The following is a 12,657-nucleotide window of genomic DNA, read 5'->3' as shown; positions in this document are numbered from 1 at the left end:
AACACTCTGGGCTCCATGGCTAGATGGAGCTGGAAGGCCACGAGCATTGGGGCTCGAAAGGCATGAAGCCCATGAGCATTGGGCTTCTTTGCTGATCCTGGCACCTCCTGGACCTGTGCTGCAGGACCTGGAGATCACAAGCACAGCAACAGCATGATTAGATGGCATACACAGCACTACACATTTGCTCCAGGCTCTGCTTGTGCTTCTTTGACACTCTCCTGCTGAAACACTTCTAGCTCTTTGCACATCCACCTTTCCCTCCCATGAAGAATGCTCCTATGGCCAAGCACCGATGCAGGGACTGGATGTGTCCTCTTGATGGTCAGGACCTCCTGTTCAAGTCCCAGAGCTGGGAGGAGTTGGCTCTAATACCAGAGTACTGGAGGAACCAGGACTAAGGATGCCTTGAACTGTCAAGCATTAATTTTTGATGCATTTCAATATTTAAAGAGCCTGATAAGATAATTTAAGAAACACTGTCGCTTTTTAAATTATTTGTAGACAATTTATAATGAAGCAAATCCACTTGAAATGAACAATATTTTGGCTAGGGTAGGTGTATGGCTGAGACAGCTGCCTTCATTTATTTAAAACATCAGAGAGAGGACAATTTTGAAATCCACTGCTGGAAACCCCGGGTCTCAACAGATCAGCTTCCCAGCCAGTGGCAACATGCAGGGCATCCAGGCAGCATCATAACACTGGTTGCAATTTTGTTGAAGGAAAGTTTGGCCTTTGGAAATAAAGAGGAAGAGGTTTTTTCTGAAAGTTTTGTTTTCAGTGAAAATATTTATGTTGTCATCTAAACTTTAAAACCACAGCTGAAAAAAAAATTAAAAAAAAGAATTGCTGGTTGCCAAAAAGAGGAAGAAGACTGCTGCTATCTTTTTCTTGAATGATTTGTTTTCCTGGAAACATCCTGGTGTGTGCGGCTCCAGTGGTTTACATCTGGTCAGGATCTGGCCTAATCCTGATAACACCATCACTTGCTTAATACGTCAGTGTAGAGTTTGCTGCTAGAGTCACATCTCCTGTACATACCACAGCGCTGCCGTGTGCCGGGAGCGGAGGGTGGGGAGGAGATAGCACAGTTCATGTGACCCGAAAGGGAGCTGCTTTGTGTGCTACAACATGCCTCCGATGCACCCAGCACCCCACGGAAACTATGAGAGCGAAGCAAGGAAAACTCTCGGCCAAAGAGTCCATAAAGGACAGCACACTTGGGTACCGGCGAGGTAACATTTTGCATGAATCACCCACTTTGTATCCGACCTTCTAGTCCTGATCATCAAGGGAGATCTATAAACATATCTTCAAAAGATGACCCTGTGAGCAAAAATTCATACCTGAAAAACAGGAGCTGTAGGCTTTGTAGCTCATAGAGATTTCCTCCAGCAGCCTCTTGGTGACTCATGGAGAATCATGGCACTTTCTTCTTCTCTTTAATCTGCTGAGAGATAGCCAGTTCTTTGCCTCCTTCCTCTCTGCTGTTTCTGTCTGCTCCCCAAATATATCTTTGTTCTTTCGCGTAGCCTTATTGATTTAAGGTCATTATAAAACCATTCTCCACCTGCACTTGGTGTGAGTGTGGAGAGTGGAAAGTTCTCTTTTGCTTGACTTTTCCTGCTGTTGTTGGTTTAACACAACAATCTTCAGGGCAGAGGAACGTATCTGCCCCAAAAGGCACAGGCAACCATGGCAGAAGTGTAGCAATGCAACAGCTGGCAAGAAGAGCCTCCCAACAGCCTTAATTTATTCCTTGATGATGCCACAGTTGGTAGCTTGGAGGCCAAACCCAAAGGCAGGTCTTATTTCGGCATAACTGAACATCCTCTGTGCCAGCCGTGATGCAGCTGGACGGGGTTTGGGAGCCCTGAACTGTTGTTTATGATGAATTTCAGAAGTTCACACAGGTCAGTGGAGTTGCTGGGATAAAACTGTTGTTTTTAAAACTGGGCCACAGAATATCACGTGAGGGTGTCCATTGCCCTGGGAATCCCAGAAGTGATTTTTAACTTTCTAGGTTGAGGAAAAGGAGCTTTCATGCTGCGGGAAGGAGAATGTAGCTGAGGAGCTCCCTTGCTTCAGTGAGCATGTAAGGATAGTGGGATTGCGACAACCTTTCTCCAGTGTGTTTTCATTTCTGTTGATCGGCCTATTGGTCTGATAACATCAATCAGTACTTCTGTGGAAACAGTGCTTTCGGAGACAAACATTGTAATCAGGATGAAGAGATGCTGATGAGTATTGCTAAAATTAAAGAGTCTAAATCCAGCAAAATTGCTTTCATTGGGAAAATGTATTTTTATCTGTAGCCACTGTTATCTGCTAGCTCCATGCTATCTCGGCAGGGCTGGGCATGCTCGCACTCGCAGGGGGTGGCATCTCGGCAGGAGTCCCAGCACAGATGTTCCTCACACCTCACATTTTCCCAGTCATGCTTTCCTTGGTGTGTCAGCGCTCCCACCCTTCGCCTGTCATCTGGCCAGATACTTGCAGTGAGCAGCTTTGGCTCCTGGAGGAGACACAACCCAGAAACAGAAAATCCAGCCCCACACACATGTTGGAAGAATTGGCAGCTGCCTGGTGCCCTCTGGAGCACTCCATGTCCCAGATCCTACTGCATATTAAAGAGGTTTGGGGTTTCTGCCTGATGCTGTCAACCTCATATGGTCTGTAGATGTACCAGAGCTCTTCTTGATAGCATCTCAGCCACAGGATAGAGGAAAGATCTTGGGATGGCAACCAAACACCACTGAGACAAGAGGTGCAGCATGCATGTCCTTGTTTTTCCTTACTGTCTGGCTTCTCACCATTGCTGGAGACTCATGCTATCAAGTCCTTCCAGGAGAAGCTCCTGGAAGGAGAAAGTCCTTCCAGAAGCTTAGGCTTCTCCTAAGGCAGCTGGAGGAGGAGTGCTACAATTCTTTCGACTGGCCCTTCTCCCATCCCTGACAGCTCCTCAGGCAGCACCTGCTACTCTCCATTCCTTGCGCCTGGCATTTCTCAGTTCTTTGCCGGCACATCTGTCTCACTGTAGACAAGCAGCAACACTATGTGTGCCAGGGAGTCCTGTTCCTCACCTCCTTGAGCTTCCCTGCCTCCTCACTGCATGCCTCACCAGCCACGAGCTCCCCTCCAGGCAGGGATGGGAGGCAGAAGACACCTTCCTGGGTTTGGTCAGTCACCTCTTCCCTTAGCCACAACAGTGTCTCAGCTTGGAAAAGCCCTGGTGACTTCCAGCAAATGCATGAACATAGTGAGACAAGCACATAGGTGCATGTGCTTGGAGACAACGGGTAAAGCTCAAATCTCGTCTTCTTGCTTTGCTTTCTGAGGCTGCACAAGTCTCCTGGAGGAAGGGGTTGTCCTCGTTTTCCCTCTGGTGGCTCTGTGCCTCGGAGTATGATCCTTCCTGAATGGGTGCAAGCCCTGCCGAAGGCAGCAGCTCCAGCCATGGAGTGTGGAAACGGGAAGAAAGGGCTCTTTGCACACCTCTGCTGCAATTGTAAGAGCTGGAGCAGATGAACGTTCAAATAAACCCACAGAGTGATGCAAGGGTGCAGCATCAGTGTTAGCATGACTAACTGGGATCTGGTAATTTGTGTGCGAGTGTGACTGAATGTTAGAAGACAAGATCTATTTGCTCATAAACCTGTCAAGGGTGAAGCATTTCAGAAGCACCTCGTGGCCTATAAAACTGAAATACAAAGCCTGAGTGTATCGTTGCCTGATGGAAGGCACTAACCAGCTCAAACGACAAATACCGGGGCTGTAAAGCTGCAAGTGCACAGCCCTGGGGCATCACGGCCTCTCTTCTCCTACCCTTGCTCCAGAGAAGTGAGAATTGTTTCAATTTCCGTGAATGGTTTCCTGCTTAACCACCTCTTCAGAAAGAGTGAGGAACCAGAAAAGAAAACAGAATTTCTCATCACTTTGTATTACACACACTGACACTTTATAACATTAACATGGTACATCCAATACAGATTTAAAATACAATGAATACAAGTAATAGGCAATCATTTCCCTGTCTAACACGCTCTAGGTGACCCTGCTGAGCAGGGGGGTTGGACTAGATGATCTCCAGAGGTCCCTTCCAACCTTACTGATTCTGTGATTCTGTGTTAACGATATCTCACGCGTGCATAGGGGTGGAAAGCCAAGCCCCAGGCTGGCTGAGCAGCGGTCCTCCTCTACACATCCAGTCAATGACTGGCTCTCCCAAATGTTTTCCCTGCCCTAAGAATACCTGCCCAAAGTGTTTGCATCATTTTTAGTTGGAGAGTGGGAAGAGGAGGAAGGATTTTGCCTGCTGCTTTGTTTTATGCTGTCCCAGCTGCTCGTTTTTTGGTGCTTTGATTCAATGGTGGCCTCTGGGCCTCGGATGTGGAAAATCTACCTGGCCCTGTGTGAGGAAGTGGTTCCCGTCAGTCTCCCATGGGCCTTGGATTTGAGGGTGGGAAGATGCTGCTCAAGGGAGGACATTTCAGGAGCATCTCAGCCCCCAGAGAAAGTTCTCATCTTCCTGCTCCTGCTCATTGGCTATTATACCCAGAAGACCCTCATGGTAGGAGGCACAGCACTGGCCTTCATTATGCCAGCACTGCCCCTTGGCATCCTCACTTTTTTCTCAAAGAGGATGATGCCAGCAACCGATGGGAAATAAGAAGATACGCTATTTTTCCCCTGGGGGGTGGTAAAACGTGGGAATAGAGACTCAGAGGGGCTGTACAGTCTCCATGCCTGGAGATATTCAAACCCTAGCTGGACACGGCCGTGAGCAACCTCATCTAAGTTAGTCCAGCGTCCCTTCCCATCTTAGCAATTCTCTGTATTTCCAAGATCCAAGCATTTAACATAGCCCACATCCTAGAATTAATAGTTATCTCTTATCCACTAGGGGGCCCAGGGTAGGCCTGGAAGCAAGCTCTTCTTTCACCAGAGGGCTGGCTCCAGATTGACCGCAGGAAGAACCATCCTTGTCTTGCACATTGTATTTTGCCTTCTGCTGGTTTAATATTCAGGATTGAAATGGCTATGGAGACAGAGATTGATCACCTAGTACTTTAGCAGTGATTATTATGAATTCATTCATTTTAACTAATTTGGAATTTATTTTTCTTGCTTTTGAAGGCTGCTGTTGGATAGTTTAATAACATTATTTCTAAGGACTGCAAGAATAAATATCTGACAACTCTAGTTCAGCAACGTGTCATCTGTATGGATGTTTTCTGATGTATAATAAAAAATACATGCTTGTTAGAAATATGTGATCTATATATCAAACTTTTTCAAGGTCTTTGATTAATCTTTGCGAACGGTGTAAGGGAGATTGCTTTTAGCCTGTGATAGGAGATCCCTCCTCTGGGCCCTGGTAACAGCCACTAGAGTTAAGGTCATAAAACTGTTTCTATTCAATCCCCTTTGTTTTCATTTCCCTGTAACTTTCTGAGATACTCACCTCCAGGGCTAAAATTTTCCATGCCAAACCTCTGCTCAGAGGTGAGTGGCAAAGCCTGGAGAGCTTTAGGCAGCTTTGGCTGGGAAGGGAAAGCAGAGAGTAGCAAGAGGCATCACTTCCCCCTCCCCCTGTAGCAAGAGCCTTAAGATAGCATTTGCAAAGTGGTGCAGAAGTCCTTCTCTCTAAGGAGACAGGTACAACTTAGCATTGGAAGGCTTACAGGCATCAAAAAAGTACCGTAGCAAGCATGATATTCCTGTTGCATGGAGAAGCAACACACCACCCTATGGCCAGGACTCCCTTCCTGCACAGGTGGTGCCTATTCTCCTCTGCCAGTCACTCCACTCCCCAGCTGGACATCATCCCCAAGAGATGGGGGTGGGAGAGAAGGGGGAGAACCTTGAAGGTGACATAAAAGGCTCAGAAAAAGGCTATTTAAGATTTGCTAGTGTTTTGAGTGGTGCTTCTAATAACTTTAGGCACTTCTAGGCTGGAATCTAGGGAGATCCTGAGGTCTGTGTAGCAATGTGAGAGGCTGCTCTGCCTTTTTAGCTGGGTGTTTTATTGAAATAGCAGCCTGGAGAGTTGGAAATTAAAAAATCTTCTCTGTCTACTCTGGTTGTTAAATAGAGCAGCCTGCTCTTTAGGCATGCAACTGCCTACCTTAAATGCTATTGTCAAGGACAACAGCTTCTTGCAGTCACCAGGGTAACACTTGCTTTTCCAAAACTCCTTGGGATTTGGGAGCTGCCTGATGATCCTTCCAACCTTCAGCTGCACACTGGCAAATGTTTAGTAGGAGAAGACCTTTGGTGCTGAGGGGGTTGTAATGGAGAAGCTGCACATCAGTAACGGTAAGGGCTGTTTGAGAGCCTGTGTTAGAGAAGATTTCAGCCTGAAGAGCTTGCTATGCTTTTGTGTTGGTGTTGGGGTCTCCCAAGTCAGGGATGGGCACCCTTTGCATTGGGTCTCTATAAAAACAGAGCTGAAGGGCCTGCAGCTGCCCTGAACTGTTTATGGTCTGAGCAGGAGCTTTTGGGAAGTGCCCAGTTCAGACTTGGACCTTGTCTTTAAGTAAGATCTTCAGGCCTTGTTGGCCCTGAATGCAGCAGGATTTTTATCTCTGTGGTGTTTTTTCTCTCTTCCTGTGGAGTGTTTTGTTAAGAGTGTTAAACATCTGATTCAAGTCTTCTGGGAGTTGATAAAGATCAACTGTAGCAGTCTTTGTGTTGTGTGCTCTCTGATGTTTCACACTTAGCAAATGATGGAAACTGTCTGTGCCATCATCAGGTAAGGCAAGGAAAAGGTCATGTTCAGTAATTGACTCAGCCATCAGGAACCAGCGTGTCCCCTTTGGCAAATGTCAGTGCTGCCTGTGGCCTGACCTTCATCCAAGACCCTGGGGTGAGGGTGTTGATTTGCACAGGGACTGCACTAGGGTGGCTGCTGGAGAAATGGTTTCACAGGATGAATATTGAATCATGCAAGAAATCTTCTTGATCAGCAGTAATTTATACTGCAAATGGCTTACCTATGTTGAGATCAAAAAAGCTCTCCCAAGGCTTGATAAAAAGACCCTTCTTTGGATACAGTAATTCATTTGTAACAGTGAAGCCTATAGTGAGCCTGTAGCATCGGGTGATGCTGCTAATGCCCTGTTTATAATACTGATGTTAGTAGTGAGTATTTCTAGACTCTCTTAAAACAGTCCATTGACTTGTTTGATACTAACATATAATGTTTCTAATAATTGGTAATTAATAGTTATAAATAATTCCTTAAATTGGATTGTTCTACTAAGGGTGACCCCAGGTGGGCCCTATAGATGTGCTGATGGGAAGCTACCTCTGCAGTCTCTAGCCCAAAGGGTGCCTCAGAAGTTTATTGGCCATATATCCAAAGCACAGCTGCTTCCTGAGTCTATCCATTTCTGGCTTTGAGGGCTTCAGCCTATACGTACAGTGCAGTGAACTGCAGCAGGTGCTGCTGTAGCTGATTGTAATGTGGTGTTTTATGACCAGCTATCTCTTAAGGGGACCTGCTGGTTCAGTGCCAGGTAGGCAGACTGGGTAGGAGACTAGGTACCAAATAAACCCTGGTGGTACCCAGCATGTTTCTTGCCATGTGTCAGTCCTCAAAAATTTTCTGTTAAGGTGGCCACATGGCATGTTTTGTTGAGCATTATTCTTGCCAGTTCCAGAAGAGATGTGTGGTATCTTCAAGCCTGGATTTAGCAAGGCAATATACAATAGCTGCATTAAAAAAAAAAAAAAAAAAAAAAAAAAAAGAAGAAGAAAAGGAAAAAACCACCCTTTTTGTAATGGAATTATGCCTTTATCTAAACCCTAGCCTTAGCTTAAAGTACAGTGAGGTCTTTTAAATGAAACTCATCTTTTCAAACCCATATAGTTATTCTCAGCAGTCCAGGTTCTTAATATTGCCAGAAGTGTAAGGATTCTGGTTTAAAAATATCCAGGCAGTTTTGTGTCTGTGCTTGCAGTGTATCTGGAAGCAGCAATGTTCATAATAATTTCAAGTCTACGGATATAAGCTGCAGTGTGATCCTGCTAAAGCTTCCTCTGTGCCTGGATCAGAGTCAACTGGTGCTGTGACAAGCATGGGAGCAGCCGGCGTGCTGCTGGCATCAGCTGGAGTGTCTCTTCAGGATGAACATATGTTCTCCAGTGCAGCCACTGCATTTGCTGTTTCCTTGTTAACTTTAACTGCATGATTCCCCACCCACCCATGTATACCTTAATTAAGAACTTTGACCTTCTGAGAAGTTTTTTAATTTTCCCTTATCTATGGAGATAGAGAAGGGCAGATGCTAGGAGACTGAAGCTTTCTCTGATGAAACTAATGAGATTTTTTTCATATCCTATCTAAGAAGGAAATTGGAACAAAGACACCAGTAACTGGAGTCATGTTCTGAAAGATTTTCATGATTGGCAGGATGTTAAAACTGGATCTCTGCTATCTGGCAAAGAAGGAAGAAAATTAGATGAAACTACATCAGATGAAGCTGGTGAGCAAACCTTTAAAGACACCAGACTCCTCAGTTTAGCTCAGAAATGTTCCTCAAGATTGCTTGTGGCTCTGGGTGTTGCAGGGCATTGGCCATACCAGGTTAATGGAAATCATAATAAAGAACAGAAATAATGGACATGGAGATAAGAAATACAGTCATGATGAAACGAGGAGAAATAGGACAAAAGTCCTTTGCATATTAATGTGCTAAAAAATGGAGGAGGCATAAGTGCTTATTCTCTCCATGGAGAGAAGTTGCCTGCGGAATCTCCTGTGTCTTTGAAAAAGATCTAGGAGAAAGTTGCCAAGCTTGTTGCTGATACAGATCTAGTCTGGGTAGTCCAAAATGCCTGAGGAGCTGGAGAAGCATCTCTCAATGTTCACTGTGTTTAATTGCAAAATGTTTGTGTGGGGGAGCCCTTGATACGCTTCCTGTTTGTCTGTAAATTATCGCTAAACCACTGACAAAAATGATAGATGTAGCTCTCTGAAACCATGGGTCTATAGCTCACCATGGTCAAAAAGGCAGATGGGATGTGAATAATTATCAGGAAAGATACCTGGAGGAACAGAGATAATGCTTTTACCCCGTTGTATAGATCCCAGGCACGCCTCAAACTTGCATGTGGCATGAAGCTTTGTGCACTCTCCCAAACAGTATCATGGGAGGAAGGAAGGGATGGGAAATGGTGTTTGGGGAGCCAAAGTTTGGGAGAATGCTCTTTTATGAGAAGTTTAAATACAACTGGGAAGGAAATAACTGGAGGGGCTGACAAAGTCCTCTGCGTTCATGAACAGTAGCAAGAGCAGAAAGGCTCTCAACCGAAAAGCATCAGATCAGTTATTTAAAAATAATTAAAAAAAAAAAATTGGAAGGAAGAATGTGTTCTACACATTGTATAATAAAGCTATGGAGCCCCCAACAAAAGATGTACAACAGACTGACGTCCAAATGAGAGACAGCCTTTCAGAAAGGGATAAGAAGACTCATCCAGATTTGATCTATCAAAGGTTATTTAACATGACAACAGCTGCTGTGGCCAACACTGTGGGCTCAGATGCTAAGTAAATATGGCTAGGAAGAGTTGCTTGTGTGGTATCTCCTCTAAATAATAGCTAAAAATACACTAATTAATATGTAATCAAACATATGATGTGTAGATGAGTGTATAACAGCTCTACCTGGTCTCTGTTATCTGCTAAAAAGAATGTAACTTTCATGTGCATTTTCCTTCCTGTGCGTCGAGTTTTCAGGCTGTTCAGAGAGGGAATGAGTCACTATATGAATTTTTAGCAGTAAATATGCTGGGACCTTCACCTTGGTTGGACTCCTGGCTGTAATTCCTACAAAAGAGGATGACAGTGTAGCTCGCAAGGAGAGGTGGCAGTGAAATCCTTGTATTCGAGACAATAAAGTCTTTTGTTCTACATAATCTCAGGAGCCAAAGCACAAGGTGTCTTGCAGTCAACATCTTCCACGTGTCCCTGAATGATTTGGAGCAAGGATGTGAAATGTGATTTAGCAGTTTCAGTGCTTGTCCTTGAAAGCGGTGGCATTTTGGTGGCGTGGAGTCCCGTTGCATGTATTTTTTTTTTCTCAAGTTTTCTACTCTTCTGGAGTAAAGACACTTTGCACATCGAGTTGCTCTAGTGAAGATTGCTCTCAGAAGTGTGAAAATTTCTGTTTTTCTGCCACTTGCTAATCCTGTTTTGGCTGGTGCAGTCCCTGCGAAGAGCTCTCTCCATAGGATGTGTTACTCTGAGACACGCCATAGTATTGCTGAGATACAAGAAGGGCTTTGATCTGCTTTGAAGTGTTTCACTTGCAAAGCAAACCTGGTGAGCATTTGCTATCCACCAATATAGTGAAAAGGAGGAAGAAAAAAAAAAAACTCTTAGCTGTTTTATTTTATCTCTTTCCCTGACATGGACAATTTTGCCTCTGTTCTATATTTGCTAGTCTTCCCCCAGGGAAGTCTTAGCTCTTTGAATTTCTTGGTGCAAGCTAACCTTCCCTGGTTTAGCATCAGGTAGATGTCACAGGTGTGTCCCCAAACTGCTCCTGCTTTCAGTTATTGGCACATACCAGTCCTGTGATGGGTAGCAGATGAGCTGGCTGTGCGCAGGCAGACAAAAATGGGCTATTTGACTGTTTAAAGAGGAAATTGGAAGAAGGAGCTGGCTGGCAAGCTTGCAAATGAACCGCACCAGAGTTGCTGTATCATTATGTGTCTCCTGCCGGTGGCCAGCACAGACTGCTTCAAAAGGAAGGTCAAGTTGCAGTTGTGCACCCTCACACTGTCTAACCACCGTCCCCTTTTCTGCTGCATGCCAGGTACTGAAAAACAGTGGGGATAGGCACGGAGGATGGAAAGGGATGGGATTTGGGGTGGGAAGCAAGGGAAGGGCTTGGACCAGAGGTTGAAGGCTGGGGAAGGAAAATGGGACTGCTTATGGGTAGAGGAAGACACCAAACTGGTTGGCAAGGAGGCTAGGTGGGCTTGAGGAGAGACCAGATCACAGAACCACGGGTGGAGATAAATAAGAGGAGATGAGGGCGGGTGAGCCGGTGTACCTTCCTATGGCTTTCCTCCTTGAGCCTGAAGTGTCTGTATTTCCCTGCTTCCACATCCCTCTAATAGCTCCCATTTGGTGAAAGGGAAGTAATATCGTCTTGATTAGTGGTGTGGTGAAGGTAAGTGACTTGTAAAGAACTCTAATAAGCTCTTGAGCTGGGGGAATGACCAAGCGTGATCGCAAGGAAGGCTTTGGATTGTGCAGTAAATTAGGCGTTCAAAAGCATGGATCATGCAAAATATTGAATCTTAAATGAGGTGGAGAGACCTCCATCTATCTGGTCTGAATGAGAAAGGCATTCTGCGGACAAAAAGATTTTAGTTAAAAAGAGGCAACATGCACACAGAGGGATTGAGTACTGACTGATGGACAGACTTGCCGATTCATTTCTGGAGAATTTTTTTTGTTGTGCTTTGAACTGGGAGAGACTCCAAGAGCTATAGCACCTTTTTTCATAAGCAGTGATAGAAATCTAAGCAAAATATGCTCCAGATACAAGAAAGATTTACCATTTTTGGAATATCTAAATCTCTTATCTTCACAGTACGCTAATTCAGTACTGAGGCCTGCATCTGCAGACAGGGGAACAAACTGTGCTGCCTCTGCTTTTCTGCTGAGGAGCTCTTTCTGTCTGGTAGCTGCTCCATATGGCCTATTACTTTTACTACCTTTTCCATATTAATAACATCCTTGCTTTCCTGACATATATTCCTTATGAGAGCTGTCAATTCCTCTTACCTTCATCAGTGAATGGGTCTGGCAAACATATGTTCATGTACTGGGTCAGATGAGTCCTCTAGACCAAAGTGGAAGTAGAGTTACTGTGACTGGTGTCTACACCTGCTGCTGCGTCGTTCCCTTGGGAACAAAGTGGGTTGCTTAATTACAAGATCTGCCGAGCCTTGCTAAGCAGATAGCTGAGCCCAAGTCAGGAAATGGGCAAGGCAGGACCACAGCATGGTGCTTTGAAAGAAATAAGACTTGAGTTGAGATCAGTCTCTCTGGCACGGAGGAGAAAGGATTTTTCAGTTCCCTATGGTTGAAATATACCCAAGAGCAAAGGGGATTTCTCCTAGACACACTTGGGTTTCTGATGACTCTAAACTTTCCTAATGTTTTGGGTTCTTTCTAGCACTAAATTGTGAAATCTATGCAGACATGAGTCTACTAGTTTCTTTACAGCGTGGCAATTACAGTGATTTATATGGATAAATGTGATCCTGAAAGAGCAATAATGAGACAATATAGATCAGTATTAAAGCAAATGCATCTTGAAAATCAATTTTTGAAATGAGAATTATAAGGAAAAATGTACAAGTGTGTGTGTTCCTGGCACTCTCACTTGTCTGACTTCTATTCTGCAAAACTTTTAGCAGTGCCCTTAGTGACACCGAGGTGGGTTATTACTCTTTGGAGATGTGTACTGTGTGAGAGTCAGATGTGCTCACCTGTTTACAGCAAAAGGCTGGAAGTTAAGGTATATGTTGCTCTCCAGTATCCTTGTAGAGCGAAGTGAAAATTTTCTGGAATATGGAAGACAAAAAGGAATCTATTACAGGGATATAGATAAAAACTTCTCGCTAAAC

Source organism: Rhea pennata, chromosome 3 (genome assembly GCF_028389875.1).
Source record: "Rhea pennata isolate bPtePen1 chromosome 3, bPtePen1.pri, whole genome shotgun sequence".
Lineage (NCBI taxonomy): Eukaryota > Metazoa > Chordata > Aves > Rheiformes > Rheidae > Rhea > Rhea pennata.
Note: the sequence above shows the minus strand (reverse complement) of the source record.